Source organism: Eptatretus burgeri, chromosome 17 (assembly GCF_056783735.1).
Source record: "Eptatretus burgeri isolate ZD-2024b chromosome 17, Ebu_testis_v1, whole genome shotgun sequence".
NCBI classification, from domain to species: Eukaryota; Metazoa; Chordata; class Myxini; order Myxiniformes; family Myxinidae; genus Eptatretus; species Eptatretus burgeri.
This window is the reverse complement of record NC_140977.1, coordinates 48,920,412-48,937,547: the sequence shown is the minus strand read 5'-3', so window position 1 is coordinate 48,937,547 and position 17,136 is coordinate 48,920,412. Positions and strand designations below refer to the sequence as shown.

General features: G+C 46.4%; 1 long non-coding RNA gene across 15 annotated transcripts in view; it reads right to left on the bottom strand.

Moving 5' to 3' along the window:
- LOC147010039 (uncharacterized) overlaps positions 1-17,136 on the bottom strand; it is a 193,865-nt gene that overhangs the window by 169,317 nt on the left and 7,412 nt on the right. For 3 of the 15 annotated variants that reach the window (XR_015052701.1, XR_015052699.1, XR_015052689.1), the window contains exon 2: positions 935-1,140. The exons of 9 other annotated variants lie outside the window; for them this stretch is intronic. This is a non-coding gene — a long non-coding RNA (uncharacterized LOC147010039). Of the gene's footprint in view, positions 1-934; positions 1,141-1,950; positions 3,789-17,136 lie in introns of those variants that run through there. 3 more of the 15 variants (XR_015052684.1, XR_015052683.1, XR_015052685.1) reach the window with 3 other exon arrangements.

The following is a 17,136-nucleotide window of genomic DNA, read 5'->3' as shown; positions in this document are numbered from 1 at the left end:
AGCAGAGTGAATCGTCCTTTTATCAGAAGCTAAATTGATGACATGACCCGATTTGTGTTTTCTCAATATGTCAGTGAATCAATGCCAGGTAAACCAGGATGCTCCGACAAAGCAGAAAATAACAAATAAAGATTTACATTTCAAACAAATCCAAATACATCACTGAGGATATGATAATAAAAAGTGCTTGTGTGCATAATATTATCAAACTATAAACATCAGATGAAAGAAAAATAGGACCATGGGATCTGAAGCTCACCGGGATCAGCAGAAACAGTGAATGACGTCACAAAACATGGAAATTTTGTTCATGTGCCGAATCTGGTTTGACATTTGATTTTCCATCCTCGTTCATGAGCGTCTGTGTCGCCGAAGGAGCTTCTTGAGCAAGGGTTATACTCGGTGGTTTGCCATTGCCTTCCCAGCAGAAGTTCGGGCAGAAATTTGTAACTTGGTAATGGTGCCGGTGATAGCTCGCCCACTCTTCCTGAAGGACGTCGTTGGGATCTTTAATGTTCATCAACGAATGTCGGAAGACAAGACGCCCAGTCGTCCATCGGAATAACGACACACACATTGATGATTCAGTCAGTCTGTGAAACACCAGAATGGCATTTTATAGCTGGGCCGAGATTCAAACCCAAGCGAGACAGTTTGGAGGAGAGTTTGTGTACCTTGAGGACAACCTGTCAGCCGAGGTCGTGAAAATATAATCTACTGGTGTTCCTGGTGGTATAAAATAATATTAGGCCTCCAATAATTACCTTGAAACGAGTGAAAAAAAGGAATTTTGGAGCCATTTTACCACTTGTCCAGCACTGCACTTTATATTTACCACAACGATAATAATTAATGTTCGTGTGTGTGACACGTACACACACTCAAATCTAAGCTGTCTTCTCCGAAAGGATAGCCTCGGGGTACACACACTCACCTCCGAGATGTCTCGCCTGTCAGGATAGCCTCGGGGTACCAAAGTTGTACTGCAGAATCTACGAACGTTGTTTGGATATCCTGTTCGCTGCTGAACCACACGTTGTAATTTCCCAAGATGATGTCTTAGTCACTGGATACTCAGAGCTTCATCAACTTGACAACCTCGAACGTGTGCTTTTCATTATCTCCAACTCTGGATTACGCCTGCGGAGAGACAAGTGCGAGTTCATGGTTCCGTGTGTGACCTATTTGGGCCATCGTGTCAATGCCGAAGGCTTTCGTCCCACTGAAGAGAAGATTAGAGCAATCAAAGACGTCCCAGCTCCGAGCAACATTTCTGAACTCAAGGCTTCCATTGGCATACTGCAGTACTACAGCAGTTATATCCCAAACATTGATACCATGCTTGGCCCACTGTATTGTCTGTTCGAAAAAGCGTCAGCTGGAAATGGGACATTACAGAGTCATCAGCCTTTCAGAAGTCAAAAGGCATATTGCAGTCTTCAAATGTGCTCGTTCACTCTGACCCGGACAAAGACATGGTCCTGTCGTGTGATACGACTCAGTACGGGGTTGGTGTTGTTTTGTCACACATCATCCCAGATCAAACAGAGAGACCAATGACATTCACATCTCATACGCTGTCCCCGGCTGAGAACTAGTCAGCTGGACAAAGAAAGACTTGGCTTTGTATTCGGAGTTATGAAATTCACCAGTACATCTTCAGTCGACATTTCACGATTTACACGGACCACAAACCACTGTTTAGTTTGCTTGGTCCAACAATAACTACTTCAGAGGTCTTACCGGCTCGGATTATAAACTGGTCATTTCACTCTCAACTAATGATTGCGACATTACGTACAGACCTGGCTCCACAATTTCATTTGCAGACGCCATGAGTCACTTGCCACTTTGAGACAGTGTTTGATCCCCCGACACCTGGCAGCGTGATATCTCTGATGGAATTTTTGAGTGACAACCAGATACGGACCTTTGTCGCAAACCACTCACCCTTCACCAAGGCATGAAGACATTGATGTACTTGAGAGAAAACTGTTTATTATTCACCAAGGTTCGTGCACACGGAGCACGTCAAACACCAGGAACATCAATTGAGAACTGAGGATGCCCGGAGGGTGCCGCTCTGCTCGAGACGGTTTTATTACCCCCTTATATACTCGTTTTTATCTTTGGACAAATGTTTATCTCACAATTGTCTTTTCAACCTAACCTTGTGTAAGCAGTTGGCTCATTTCATTACAAGAATGGTGAAACAAATGCAGAGATAAGAAAGTAACGGGTCACTCCCTTTGCTGTGCTCTCACAGCGCTCCTCTGGATTACTCAAGGTTAATCATAATCATATTTCTGCACAAACTGTTCCATTGTTATTATTTTCGAAGCAGCCAGCAAGAGTATAGTTTGATTAACACGAAGCCTGCAAAAAAATAAGTCAGGAACTTGGGAACAAGCAAAGCTAATAAAAAAGGTACGATTCCCGACACCTGCACCAGACAGGCGTGACCCATTTCTTTCCAAGGTCATTCATGAGCCTGGGCAAGGGTGGGGCCTTATACGTGATGCTGATCCTGAATTTTATGCGTACAAGGCCAGGCAGAATGTACTAAGTGTCGAGAATGGCTGCTTGCTGTGGGGATGCCAACTGGTCATTAGATCCTCGTGGAGGATCTTAAAGTCTTATTCACGTTGTTGTTCTTCATCTTCTTCTTGTGGACTTTTTTGTTTCACAGCCTCCAGTTTTCATCGAAACTTCCTGAAACTTGGCATATATATGTAAAAATACCCTGTGCAGACAGTAACCATCCCTGAATTTGAAAATTCCTCCGAGAATAAAAGTTATGACATCAAAATATCTCCGCTAATGGAAATCGCCTCAAAAATTATCTCTAAAACTGGGCAAGCTTTTTGAATTCTATTTGCAGGAATCAAACAGGTCATTAGCAGAGATGAATTACTGCACATATGACATGGTCCTGTCGTGTGATACGAGTCAGTACGGGGTTGGTGTTGTTTTGTCACATATCATACCAGATCGAACAGAGAGACCAATCACATTCACATCTCGTACACTGTCCCCGGCTGAGAACTAGTCAGCTGGACAAAGGAAGACAAATTCACATCACTATGACGTCATATCAATTTTTTTGACGTCATTCCTATTTTTTGACATTTTTTGTTTCACAACTCAGATTTTCATCGGATCTTCGTGAAACTTGCCATGTCTTTGCAGAAAGCCCACGCGCAGGCAGTAACCATCTCCGATTTTGGAAATTCTTCCGATAAAAAAGTTGACATCATAATATTGTTGTGGAAGTTCCGGTTCTGGGTTTGGAACGTCAACAGGTCTCCTTCGGGGCTCTCTGCTGACGATCTCAAAGTTAAGCTTCCGGTCGTTATTTGTTCCGTTTTAACTTATATTTTCTCACTTACATGTTACTGTGTGTTCCGAGTTTGGTTTTGTTTCAAAAATCGTGCTATTTTATGACATTTTGTTGACTTTGGCATGCCGTACGCTTGAGGCCTACCCTTGAGGCTTGAGGCCTAACGGCTGACGGTACGATTGTGTTTTGTTTTTTTCTCCCCATTACCTTCAATTTCTATCTTCCTCACTTTCTTAACGTCCCCCATTCCTCCCAATTAATCACTCTAATTCTTATCTGAAATCAAAAACAAAAATAAACAAAAAAAAAAAACGCGATCTTTCTCGTTCCTCCTTCATGACTCTCGGTTCTTCTTCTTCTTCTTCTTCTTCTTCTTCTTCTTCTTCTTCTTCTTCTTCTTCTTCTTTACGTCTTCTTCTTCCTCAATTTTTTCGACAACACTTCCATGACCTAATCTGTTGAAAACTCTCTCAAACATTAATGATAATAATAATAATAATAATAATAATAATAATAAAAACGATCTCTTATCATGCTTCATCTTCCTCTTTCACAAGTGTGGTACTCTTTACTGCATCATAATGCACTACTCTTCTACTATTTAAACAGACTGCTCTCAATTTGACTTTTCCTTCATACCTTTCCGAAAAAAATCCAACTGTTAGAGTGTTTCTTCTCTCCATTCTCTGAATTCGCCTTTATTGCATCCATCAAGAGTTGTGTTAAATCGCATCTCTGACCTAAAACTTAAAAAATACACAGTTTGCTATGAATGTTCGCTTTCCATCAAGCATTCTATTTTTTTTCAAACTTCAGTGCCAACTCACCCCTCTCACCCCTCACTCTCAAAGCAACCATCCCACTCTTCTCCCTCCAAGCCTCCTTCTCACCTCTCTCAAAACCTCCCCCCTCACCTTTCTCCCTCCATTCATCCCCCTCACTCATCCTTCTCAAACTTGCCCCCCCTCTAATCCACAAAGCTGCCTCCTTCCACTGCCCTCTCAGCTCCTTCTCTTCACTCCACCCCCTCAAATCCTCAACTGCCTTCTTCCTCCTCTCTTGTCGCCCATCTCCTCCAGTACCACAGAGCCTTTTCTCCTCCTTATCTGCCCCCCTCAACTACCTATTCTGCATTCCCCCACACTCTTTCAACAACCCTCCTTACCTACCCCCCTCGTCCCTTGCCCTATCTTCCCCCTCCCCCCCCGACCCCCTGTACCCAAAGCCTCCTCCTCTCCCTCTTCATTAAAAGTGTGGACCTCAAATATCCAAGGCCTTCGCTCAAACCTCTCAGATCTTTCCATACAGGTTGCCACTGACAAATCAGACATAATCTGCCGAACAGAAACTTTCCTCCCCCAATTTGTGTCTGACTCCCAAGAATCTCTCCCTGGTTACTCCCTCCTCCGGTATGACAGACCCGAGCCTCGTCCTGGTGGAGGTGTTGCTCTCTTCATCAAAGACTCTATTCCTCACTCTCCATGCACTGCCCTCACTCCCCACACCACCAGGAATACCTCTGGTTACAGCTTCCCTCCACTCCAACCTCATGTTTATGTGTGAACTGTACCGTCCACCGAACAGTGATGACTCTATCTACACCTCACTATCCAAAAACATGGACCAACTTCTATCTTCTCATCCAAACTCTCTCTTCCTCATATGTGGTGACTTCAATTATAATCATGCCAGTTGGCTAGGTGTAGGTACCTCTTTCATCTCTCATGGCACCTCAGCAAAAGCTTTCTGTGACTCATTGGGACTGACTCAATCGGTCAACTTCCCGACCCAGATCTCAACTAATGGTGCTCCATCTCTTCTGGGTCTGATTTTGACAAACTTCCCTGACAATATCTGCTCCTCTTCCCCCCCCCCCCCGCACCTATCGGTTCTTCTGACCACGTCCTTGTCAAAGTGGACATCTCTCTGGCTGTTATCAGAGAACCACCTCACCACCGTCGAGTCTGGTATTTCACTCAAGCCAACTGGCAGGGTCTCCAAGCAGCCCTCAAACTTATAGACTGGTCTTCTATCACTACTTTCTCCAACATCAACTCATCCTGGGAATTCTTTCAAAGAAACTTGCTCTCCCTCATGCACAGATTTATCCCCTCTCGTCTTCAGTTGTCCTACCCTTCCTCCCGCCCTTCGTTCACTGAAGCTTGTGGTGAGGCAGTTGTCCTGAAACAACCTGCCTTTGCCTCATGGAAAGCAAACCCAACTGAGGGCAATCTCAGTTCCTTCCATGAGGCTCAGAACAAGTGTGTAGCTACCATCAGGAGAGCCGGAAAACAACATCTTTCTCATCTCAAGTCTGAACTCTCAAACCTCTCTCCCTCCTCAAAATCCTGGTGGCGTTTAATCTATCTGGTGTATGTTCCCTCTCCATCCCCTCCCTTACCTCAAATGGCCACACTGCTGATACCGCACGTGAAAAAGCTGAATGCCTAAACTCGGTGTTTGCAGCTAAATCTTGTGTCCAAAACCCATCACTTTCTCTACCCACCTAACCCATTCGCACCCAACTGTCCCTGGACTCTGTGTCCTTTTCTCCTGACAAGGTGGAGAGCTTGCTGTCAAACCTCGACTCAGATTCTGGTGGTCCAGAAGGCATCAGCCCATGTGTCCTCAAAGCCTGCTCTTCTGCTCTTTCTCACCCTCTCTCTGTTCTATTCACCCTCTCATTTGCTCAAGGTCATCTGCCATCTGCTTGGAAATCAGCAAACATCACTACCCTGCAAAAAAGGTGCAAAAACAGATCCCTGCAACTACAGACCAATCAGCCTTTTCCCAATCATCAGCAAGGTTATGGAATCCATCATCGCTTCAGACATCAAATCCTTCCTCTTCTCCAATGGCTTGAGTTCTGATCATCAATTTGGTTTCAGACCAGGTCACTCTACCCTGGATATGCTGCTTCTGCTCTCCCAACAATGGATGGAAGTCCTCAATGCCAGACAGGAAATCCGAGCCGTATCCCTGGACATATCACGTGCTTTTGACACAGTCTGGCACCCTGCCCACCAAACTCTCTTCCTATGGTATCGAAGGCCATCTCCACTCATGGATCGCAGACTTCCTCTCCTGTCGCAGTCACCATGTGGCCCGAAATGGAGTTCTTTCACCCCCCCCCCCTCTTCCTGTCCAAGCTGGAGTTCCTCAAGGTAGCGTTCTGGGCCCTGTTCTTTTTCTGGTTTCCATCAATGATCTCTCCGACTCTCTGGAAGATCCTCGAAATCTCTTTGCTGATGACTCCACCCTCTGCCGTACCATCGGTCATCCCTTAGACCGGCAAGCAGCAGCTTCTTCGCTCACTGCAGATCTGGATAAAATCACAAACTGGTCCAACATGTGGAACATGTCTTTCAATCCGGACAAATCTCACACTCTCACTATGTCTCTTTGAAAGGACTGTGTGGAAAACCCCCCATCCACTTTCTCAACAATCCCTGCAAGAAGTCCTTTCTTTCAAGCTTCTGGGTCTCACTATCTGCCATGGCCTTTCCTGGGAAAGCCACATTTCAAACCTCGCCTCCAAAGCCAGTCACCGACTGGGAATTCTCCGTCATGCAAAGTCCGTCCTCGGCCCACCTGAGCTCCTGACCTCTTACAAAGCTTTTGTCCGCAGCCTGATGGAGTACTGCTGGTACTCCATCAGGTACCATATGGGCTGGTGCTCCTGCCTCCCACCTTTCTCGGCTTCACCCTGTTGAAACCAAGGCATTTCGGATCCTTGGCATCTCCCGCAATGAGGCTGAGTCTTTGGGCCTCTCCCTCATTCACCGCAGGTTGGTCGGTGGTCTTTCTGTCTTTACCGTCTCCTCTCCAGCCTTGCCCCTCAGCTCTCTATGCGATTTGTCCCCACCACATTTCTGCAGGGCGCTCAAGGTCTGCCAACAACCCCTTCTGGTAAAACTACCAAAATTACGAATCACTGCTCACCTTCACTCTTTCATTCCTCTTTTTTCCCGCCTTTGGAATAAACTCCCTCACTCTATTCTTTCCCATTCTTCCCTCCAGGCTTTCAAAACAGCTGTTCACCACCACCTATCATCCCCCATCCAAATCATCGATATTTCTACCCCCGATAATCCACCCAAGCCCACCTTCAAATTCCCTGCTTTCCTTCCTGAAAGTCCCTGTAATGTCCATCTTCTAGTCCCTATGTTCCCCATCCCATCCCTCTCCTTTCCACAGATCTAATGTCTCTGTTCCCCACTGTTTTGTCCTTCCCACTTCTCCTCTCTTGTCTCATGTCCCCCATGATGTCCGTTGTGTGTTAGCTCTCACACGAGCCTCGACAAGATATACAAAAAAAATGGGCCCTTAAAGGGTTATTTAATATAGGATTAGCCCAGATCCCTCCTTATATGCATGTTTAGCCAGGTTGTTTGGTAATCGGACGTTACATGTGTGTCGGGAGGCGTAGCAGGCTGTCCAGTGTTCATACAGTGGTGCTGTACTGAGAGGTGCCTTCTTTTTTCCTTCCCATCTGCTAACGAGCCCCCACACAGCGCCCTGAGAGAGTCAGTCAACAAGACGTGTCAGCAACCCATAAGCGGAGAGCGGCTGCAAGCTCCAACGATGGACCAATCACGTGTCCCCAGTGGTGGTCGGAAATGGCCCGCCCCAAGAGGCAAGGGAGGAACTGTTTTGGGGAGTCTGCGATCTGCTTCATGAGGAGTGGCTTGGCCGGCTGTTCCTCCTTGGCCTGGATTGGCATACTGGACCTTGTGAGAAACCAGCTGGAACACACACCGGATCTTTCTCTCCTGTGCCGTCGACCTTACAGGGGCTGGACGCGCTGAGGCTGGTGCACGAGCTGGATGCTCGAATCCAACGACATCAGCTTGTCACGAGCCGCATTCGTGCCTCACAAACTTTTCCTCTCGTCCATGAGGCACCACAAAGTACTCCGTGTCTTGTCTGCATGTTGTTCAGGCCGAAGGTTTATTTTGCTCGGGCTCCCTTCGAAACCGGTATCCGTAGCTCCCGAGGAAATATCAGGTTATAGATTAATTATAACATTGTCGTGAATGCTTTGCTTGTGTCATGCTCCCCGGGGTGTCCCCTATAAATTTGGCTGAGTTATATGAAATTTTCCGCCTTGAATTTATTCGTTCCTCGCAGAGGAACAATCACGCGATTTGTATATTTAACCAAACGGGTTGCGAACTGGCAGACTTTACTCGGTCTCTGATCTGTAGCCGGGGTCTATATCCCCAACTGGTAAGGCCCAGGTGTACTTTGGTATCGTGATCTGAGGTGCATGACCCGAGACCTGTGTCGAAGCAGCCGGCGTTATTACCCCTGAGACGCCGGTGCTGTTAAGTGCTGCCGAATCTTTAACAATATCGCTGCTAATGGAAATCGCCTCCACCATTATCTCCGAAACTAGGCAAGCTGTTTGAATTTTATTTGTGGGAATCAAGCCGGGCATTAGCACAGATAATTTATCACAAACCTGATACATCACAATGACGTCATATTCGTTTTTTTTATGACGTCATCATTAAGAGGATGAGGATCTTAGCTCATTTGAGCTTGTTATATCAAAATTCACAATTTTTGAAGTTTTTGACCTTGTGACCTTGACCTTGGGACGAAAATGAAAAATCGGAAAACGACAAGTTTTAGGTCATTCATTTTGCTTTTCAAATACCGAAGAACCCATCCCATTCAGTCAATTCCTTCGGAGAAGACTGGTTTTTAATCCGACTACCCCCTAAAATGGCTATTTTTGGGGCATGGCTCCGCCCACAATGGGTGCAGCACACCCTCATCCAGGAAAACACAACTCGACATTGATATCGAACACATAACCAAGTTTCATCAAGATCGGATCAAAGTCCACGGAGTTATGCTCTGGACAGCAGACACAGAGACAGACAAGCCGGTCGGCAAACATAGGTAGTCAGCCGTTGCTAGGCAACGGAGGGGTCCATAGCAACGGTTATTTGTCACACATAACTAGGACATACCATAAACCTACCATACCAGTTTCATGTATATCTGACTCATAGTCTCTGAGATATAACGAACTTCGTTTTTTTATTGTTTTTGACCAGGGTTCATTCAAAGTCTATCTTCTCCGACAGTTTTAATAGGATCCGGCTGGAAATTTTTGACAATATGGCTGAATGTACTGCCCACAGTCGCTTCTGGCCCGATTTTTGATTTTGAAAAAATTAATTTTTTTGATTTTTCAAAAACTTCAAAGTCCCGTTGCTAGGCAACGGTGGTGTCTATAGCAACAGTTCTGATTTACACACAATGAGGTCATGGTATGAACCAACCAACCAAGTTTCATCGAAATCGCCATTGTATTAACGGAGCACTGGACCGAACAGACAGACATACATACAGACAGACAGACAAGCCGGTAGGCGATGAGTGATCTGCTGGGATCGAAGCGCTGGATACGATGCTTTTCATTCTGACCGATCCACCGCTGCAGATTCATTGCCAAGAGGTTCACATACAATTGTTCCTCTGCCTGGCAAGATTTTTCCTATTGCGTATTTTGCCAACTGGCACTCCTCATAAAAAATGAATGTAAATAGACGCCCTATTTTTGAATGACTACCATTTGAAAAATAAAACCGAAATAAAAAATCGGCTCGAGTAAGATTGTCTAAATATCTGGAAGTGTTTAATTCCGAAGTCTCGTTTCTCCACATTCAAAACTGTAGGACAAGTACTGAAAATAGTGAACGCGGTTTTTCAGCCACTGTATAACAACGGGTGGTTGCTTAGCAACGCAACTCAAACGCGCACATTCCCAGCTCATATGGCACCTGTTCGCCAAGTTTCATCGAAATAGGTTTGCTGGTTTGTGCTGTGGAGCCTCGCGTTGCAGACACACACACACACACACACACACACACACACACACACACACACACACACACACACACACACACACACACACATTGCTGGAATTATATATACAGTAGATGAATAATAGGATAGTTAGGTAATTTAAGGATTCATAAAATGTTAGGGAAGATAGGGAAATGTACCCCTTCGCACCATCCATCCTTTCGCTCGTTGTCGGCCGCTGGACCCACTTTGGGTTCGATAGCTGAACTCTGTAGGAGGCCATTCTGAGGCTTTGTTGGGCCTCGAGACAGGATGCTCGTCTTCCCTATTCCCCTCCAGACAGGGAACGTAGGGGTTGGGAGTAGGCTAGGTTGACAATATAGGTTAGCCGGAAAAGGACAATAAGATGGGTTCAGGAGACGAAATTATAAAATAAAAGAAATAAAAACAGGGGCTAAATTTGGTGTTGTGTTGCAAATTAAGGGAGTGGCTATGGACAGACAAGCAAAGGTGATAGTTTGGGGGGAGACAGTAGGCAAGGTTCGAGCCCGCCTTCTGAGCGGCCGGCACCACCGCACTTCCTCCAGACCTGAGGGAACCACACCAGAGGCCGGCCAGCTTCACCTGCCGGCCTGTTGTGCTACAGCGGCCTGTTCCAGCATTCCCTTACCATGCCTCGTTTGCCTGCCTCTGCCACAACCTCATGCCTGCCAGCCCTTGTTTGTGTTTGCCCCTGTATCCATCCATCACCATGTGTGCCAGGATCGTCCAGTGTTTCCAAAGACTGCCCTGCAGGCAGCCACACCACGGGGAGTGCATTGTGCAGCCCATGCACCATTCTTGTGTCCATCCATTCATTTTTGTGTTTTTGCATCATCCATCCAGTTCACGCCAGGAAGGAGCCAGGGACTGCATTCGGGCAGCCTGGCTACCCCTTCAAATAGCCTGTGGGATGGCATATGGCATGTGGGGTTTTGGTGAGTTGCCGACAGCAGCTGAAGACGAAGAAAAAGGAAAAAAAAAGAAAGAAAAAAAAGAGAGGGACCTTTTTAACAGGTCCTGAAGACGTCCGACCTTCATCTGCGGAGCAGTCACCCTCACATAACTGCTAACTTTGCTATGCCTTCTCTCCCACATATGCCGGGTCCTGGGCCATGGTTAGTGTAAATAGATAAGTACAAATTGTAAATACGTTGAACCCCACCTGCATGTTTGTTGTAGCACTGGCAATTTTAGTTAAGTCATCCGTATGAGTCTGTGTGAGTTTGTTTAGTTAGTTACGCAGCGCATTCGGTTATTTATTTTTGGGACATGTATGAAGAAATGTCGCACTCGGGGATCCGAAGGTAAATTGTAGTGGGGGAAAACTTACACATGCAGGTCACACGAAAATTTGATGAATCGGGACGAGTCTGAAAAAAGTGGAGGGGGTAGTGTTGCGAAACTGGAAGCCATGAGCACACAGACATTCAGGTCCTATAGATGAGTTATCTCGGTAAGTACGTGTTTATAGACAGCTCCCCCCTCCCTTGTTTAATGGATTTCCTCAATGTAAATGCGATGTGATTTATTTTAATAGTTCGGAGTTTTATTGAGATCCACCAAAAAAGAACAACCCTCTTCTACAAAAAGTATGGTCAGAAAGGAACGACAACTCCCGCCCCGATATTCTGAGAAGTAAACAGAATTGACGGTTGGGGCGGGTTCCTCAGAACGGCGTAAACAAGTATGACAGTTGATCAACTCCCACCCCGGGAGTTTCCCCGCGCACCGGGAAGGGGGAGGGGGAGTGCGTCGGAGCGCATAAAAAGGAGTGAGAAGCAGACAGAAAGGGACAGAGCAAAACCGAGCCAGACAGAGCCGAACAAAGCCAGACAGAACCGACCAGAGCCAGCCAGGAGGAGAGAAGGGAAGGAGGAAGTGAAGTGAGTCGAGAAGCGATTCTGTCGTCGTGGAAGGAGAAGTCCCTCCTGTCGTCGTCGTGGGCTGGGAGGTCTGGGATGGGCTGTCTGGAACGTTTTCTTCTTCCTCCTGCTCCTCCTCCTCCTCCTCCGGAGGGTTGACCTGGAGAAGGACCATCTGCCCAACGGTCGAAGTTTTGGTGGCCGGGGTGGGCGCCGACCGAGTCAGCCGGAAGACCGCACGAGGCGGAAAGGTCCAAAGTAGACCCTGGCCCCAGCTCCACTATCCTCTGAGCTGAAGGCTGAAATATAGGCATTAGCCACCACTTCTGTCTGTGTGTCCGTGAGCCTGTCTACTATGTAGTAAACTGCTCAAGTGTTTTTGCTTGTATGTACGTGCATTATTAGTATTCGGTTTTGTTATGCTCTGTGTTCCCCCTTCCCGATTGCAAATAAATATCCTATTGTTAAATGTACTCAGCTCGTCGTGTCCATTTCTGCATTGACTGAGCGCGTCGCGTGTTGGGAAGTTTGCAGACATTGCCGGAGTAACAGGATAATTCGAACCGACCGTTCTCGGCGATTAAAACCGCTCGGCATCGCACACGGAAAGGGCTCGCTAAGCGGTTCATTCCCGTACGAGTTCCGTTGATGGTGATATTCCCCGGTAGCTGGACCACGTGGGTACTGAGGTAAACTGCAGTTGGCAATCGACCCTACCCCACGTGGTCTACCCATTGGCGGATTTCGGTCCAAAACAAGGACCCGTCGACCCCGGACTTATACAGGGCAACGATCTGAATTCCGGGCGATCGGTCGATTCGACTTGCGGCTCCGTCTGGCAGTCGGGTCGCGGCTGACCCCCCGGCACCGTAACAATAGTACTTTATCATTTTTGGCCCGATCTCTCAATCGTGAAGAATCGCTTTAAAAATTAAATAATTATCTTATCCGGATTCGGATCTTCACTGAAATCGAAACACTTCGTCCTAACCAAATAACCAACCTGTCAACCAAATTTCATCCGGATCGGTCCACAATTTTTTGAGATTTCCTGCACACAGAAAAACAAATGAAATTGCTCATTGAGCAAGAATTTTGGGAATAACTTTGTCATATCTCCATGATCTCTGAAAAAACAAAAACCTGGAAATCAATTTGGTTCTTATAAATCGATAGTGCTACTGTTTAATGAGTTATCGTACTTAGTTTGGTCATGATCATAACTTGGAAGTGAATCGGACTTGAAATGGCGTTTTTATTGCAATTTGAAAGTTTTGACCCAACCCCCCTGACATTCGACCCCCGCCCGCTAAGAAGCGTGTTGGTGTGACACCCCAATGAGACATATGGTTGGATCAGTATTGGACGATGCACATTTTGGATTTGGTTTGAAGTAAATGCGACCATTTTAGCAGACGTTATTGCAAAAATAAGAGTTTCGGTTTTTCGGTGACCTTGACCTTGACCTTTGACCTAGATTCACCAAAAACGACAAGTGTCTAAGTTGGACCATGGCCGACGTCTGTACCCAGTTTGGTCATGATCGCTGAAACGGTGTGGCTGCTACGGGGTAAACAATCAAACAGACAGACGGACAGACAGAATGACACACAACTGAACAACATAATTGCCAAAATCCGAAGGATTCCGGCAATTAATAAAGACCTTGTGCAGAGCATGATACTTGCAAAATCTTCCCCCACTTCAAAGGTTGCCATGCACACATCAAAATGTCCATTTCATTAAGATTAAAATTCACAATCTTAATCAAAGCTCAGGTCAATCGGATAAAAATTGATTCTTTTTCTGATTGAAATTGATTTTAGAAGTTTGACCTTGAGTTGACGTTTGACCTTTTGTTGTCAAAAATAGTTGGTTTCCCAGTTCAGTGATACAATGTGCAAATCCTATTCAGATTTCAAGTCAATCGGATGAAAAATGACTGCATTAAAAAATTTGACCTCAAGATGACCTTTTACCTTTGATCTCCAAATCAAGAGGCTTTTCATTTCAGACTACCTCGACAACAAGGTGAAGTTTAGTTATGATGGGTTTTAAAATGTGACCTGAAGGTGAAAAACAGACAGACAAACACACAGACAGACAAACACACACACAGACAAACACACAGACAGACAAACACACAGACAGCCAAACACACAGACAAAATAACAAGAAGACGTCGTGCAGAGCACGACACTTGCAAAATCCATAAAACAAATTTGATCTCAAAAATAATTGGTGGTTGAATTCAATGACGAAACGTGCAACTCCTCTTCAAATTTCAAGTCAATGGGATGAAAATTGACAATTTTAGAAATTCTGCCGACGTTAACCTTTTTTTGTTTTCTTTTTTTTTTTTTTAATACATGGTCGAGGCTCGTATGAGAGGAAACACACAAACACACACAAAACAAGGGGAGCAGGAGACAAGAGGGAAGGGAAAAACAGCAGGGAACAGAGACACGAGGAGATCTGTGGAAGGTAGAGGGATAGGTTGGAGTACACACTACACAGGATAAACTAGAGGGACACTACTGGGACTTTCAGGTCCTCACGTGACAGGGACTTTCAGGAAGGAAAGCAGGGAATTTTGAAGGAGGTGGGTTGGGTGGATTAACAGAGGCAGAAAAGATCATAGTTTTGGATGGGGGGAGGTAAGAAATGGTGGTGAACAGCTTCTTTGAAGACCTGGAGCGAAGAGTGGGATTTAAGAGAGTGGGAGTTTGTTCCAAAGGCAGGAAAAAAAGAGGAATAAAAGAGTGAAGGTGAACAGTGATTCTAGATTTTGTTGATGGGTTTGGGACACAAGATTTGGAAGCAAACACGGAGTTTTGGCACTCAGCCTTTTCACGAGCCGCGTCAACTGTGCGGCCATTTGAGGTAAGGGAGGGGATGGAGGGGGAACATACACCTGAAACAGACTAAACTTGATGCCACCATTATTTGGAGGAGGGAGAGAGGTTTGAGAGTTCAGACTTGATGTTGTTTACTGGTTCTCCTGAGGGTGGACACACACGTGTTCCGAGCTTTGTGGAAGGAACTGAGATTGCCTTCATTTGGATTAGCCTTCCATGAAACGAAGGGAAGTTGTTTCAGGACAACTGCCTCATGACAAACTTCAGTGGAGATGGGTGGGAGGAGGATGGGACATCTGAAGACGAGATGTGATAAATCTGTGCATGAGAGAGAGCAAGTTTCTTTGAAAGTATTCCCAGGACAAGTTGATGTCTGAGGAAGTTGAGATGGGAGACCAGGCTAGAAGTTTGACGGACGCTTGAAGTTGAAGACCGTGCCAGTCGTCCTGAGTGAAATGCCAGACTCGCCGGCACTGAGGTAGTTCTCTCATAACAGCCAGAGAGATGTCTACTTTGATAAGCATGTGGTCAGATTAACCGATCAGAGCGAAGGAAGAACAGTAGATATTTTCAGGGAAATTGGTCAAAATCAAATCCAGAAGAGATGTCGTACCATTTGTTGAGATCGGGGTATGGAAGTTGACAGATTGTGTCAGTCCCAATGACTCACAGAAGTCGTTTGCTGAACTGCCATGGCATGTGAGAGGTACCCACACCGAGCCAACTGGCATGATGACAATTTAAGTCACCACATATGAGGAAGTGAGAGTTGGGAGGAGAGAATAGAAGTTGGTCCATGCTTTCGGAGAGTGAGATGTAAATGGAGTCATTACTGTTTGGTGGACGGTACAGTACACATATAATCATGAGGTAGGAGTGGAGGGAAAACCATAGTCAGAGGTATTCCTGGGGGTGTGGGGGAGAGAGGGCAGGCAGTGCATGGTGAGTGAGGAATGGAGTCTTTGATGAAGACAGCAACTCTGCCACCAGGACGAGGCTCAGTTCTATCATACTGGAGGAGGGAGTAACCAGGGAGGAATACTATGGAGTCAGGGATGTATTGAAGGAGGAAGTTTCTGTTTGGCAGATTTTGTCTGGATTGTCAGTGGCAACCTGAATGGAAAGATCTGTCAAGTTTGAGCGAAGGCCCCGGATGTTTGAGGTCCACACTGTTAAACAAAAGGGAAGGAAGGAGGTTTTGGGTGCAGGGGAAGAGAGGACGAGGGAGGAGTGGGGGGGGGGTAAGGAGAGTTGTTGAAAGAGTGTGGGGGATTGCAGAAGAAATTGGGGAGAGGGCCGGATGAGGAGGAGAAAAGGCTTGGTGGTGATGGGTTGAGGTACAGTGGGGAGTCATAAGAGAGTGGGTTGAGGGCAGTTGAAGATTGGAGGAGGTGGGTTGATGATGTGGAAGAGAGAGGTTGGGGGAAGGAGGCACCTTTGTGGATGTGAGGGGAGACAACTTTGCAAAGGGGGATTGAGGGGGAGGATTGAGGGAGAAGTGTGAGAGGGGAGGAGTGAGGGAGAAGGGTGAGGGGGGAGAGTTGAGGGAGAAGGGTGATGGGAGAGAGTTGAGGGAGAAAGGTGAGGAGGGAGTTTTTGAGAAAGTTGAGAATGAAGCTTGGAGGGGGAAGAGTGTGAAGGTTGCTTTGCGAGGGAGGGTTGATCGGTAAGCTTTCAGAGAGGGGAGACGATGAGATGAGGCATGGCCAATGTGCAGGAGGGCGATTGTGGAGGTGGAGAGGGGGGAAGAATGAAACTTGGTGGTGGAGGTATGTTGAATAAGAGAGTGGGCAGGGGGCGGTACAAGATTTGAGGGGTTGGGAAGAGGGGGAGGTGTGCTGAGAGGAAGGAAGGAAGGAGCATGTTTTTGGTGATGAGTGTACTGATTGAGAGTGTGAGATATCTGTTTGGTTCGAATGGAGCCCACAGATGTGAGAACACCACACACTTTGGGACAACAGAGGAGAAGCAGTTACTGAAGCAGAAGACAGTGAAGAGGTGATTGTGCTGTGTCACGTGATTGGGTTTTCGTATATCATGCCTCGCCCACTAGGGGTGGGAAGAGTGTGCTTCTGATCGCGCAATAAAGCGGAGTTGATGCTGGCCCGCGTGCTTCTTGCGTCCCACTGCACCTCGTACACTCTAGTTGGCTGACGAGGATGGATGAATATGGACTTATGCCCGTTTTCGACGGGGACGACTTCGAATTGTT